This window comes from Poecilia reticulata, linkage group LG12, assembly GCF_000633615.1.
Source record: "Poecilia reticulata strain Guanapo linkage group LG12, Guppy_female_1.0+MT, whole genome shotgun sequence".
Classification (NCBI taxonomy): Eukaryota; Metazoa; Chordata; class Actinopteri; order Cyprinodontiformes; family Poeciliidae; genus Poecilia; species Poecilia reticulata.
In genome coordinates this window covers 26203151-26204258 of record NC_024342.1, presented here as the reverse complement: position 1 = coordinate 26204258, position 1108 = coordinate 26203151, and positions in this window count along the sequence as shown.

Genomic DNA, 1108 nt, shown 5'->3' with positions numbered 1-1108 from the left:
CACTCAGTGTGGGTGGAGTTTGTCCACTCAGTGTGGGTGGAGTTTTCCCACGGGAACAGAAAAGGTTCCCGTCAAAAGTTGTATGAACACCTGCTTTCTCGCAGTTCATCGTGAAGCAAAGAGAGCAGGGAGAAAGTGTGTGTGTGGTGTGTTGTGTGTGTGTGGTGAAATAAAGGCTCATAGCTGTAAGGAAACAAACAGAATTGGACATTTTTAATCTTTTTTTGCACTTTAACTTGACTKCCGGGTCAAATTGACCCGAACAGAATCGATGTAACAAGTAGACGCAGGGGGGGCTGCAAATGTGTAAAATGAATAAATGTTCAATTTATATGTAGAGTTCACCTATTAAGACAAATAGAAAAAGTTTCATGCAATAAAAATACTTGAAACTATTTTAAAAATGTTTTTAAACTTTGAAACGGGTCAAATTGAGACACATTTATTAATCATCTTAAACCTCACACAAAATGGCGGCCACCTGTAGGAACGCAGCGGCCGTTATTAAAACAAACGCGCCTAAATAGCTAATATAGCTCATTGAATCACACAATTACTATTATTTATGGAAGTTGTGTATGGCTATGACGTCACGGTGTCAATCAATCAATCAATCAATCTTTATTCCAGACCAAAAAGGTCCATAAAAAAAGGAAATAAGAGAAAAAAAATAAAATAAAAAAAAAATAAAAAAACATGACTGAGTCACAAATAAATGATGACACCAATGTTTCCACAATCTTGAGAAAAATCTCACTGTACTAAAAACAGGATTTACTAAAATTGCAATTATATTATTGGATGACACAGAAAATCTACACATACATGAGATTCCTGAGCTCAGCTGCACATGTGGGAACATCATCATGTACAAACATATAACTAGCACTGCTCCATCTAGGCACTCTGAGTAGGAGCCTCATGCCGTCATTGTAGGCCACATAAAGTTTCTGCAGGCTACTTTTGTCGTATCTTTGCCACAGATGGGCCGTGTAAAATGAGGTGCAAAAAGCTTTAAAAAGAGCCATCTTCACAGAACATATACCAAACTTTCTGACCAAAGTATTAGCTTGTGCATACATCATACAATACTGCCTACGAATGTCAC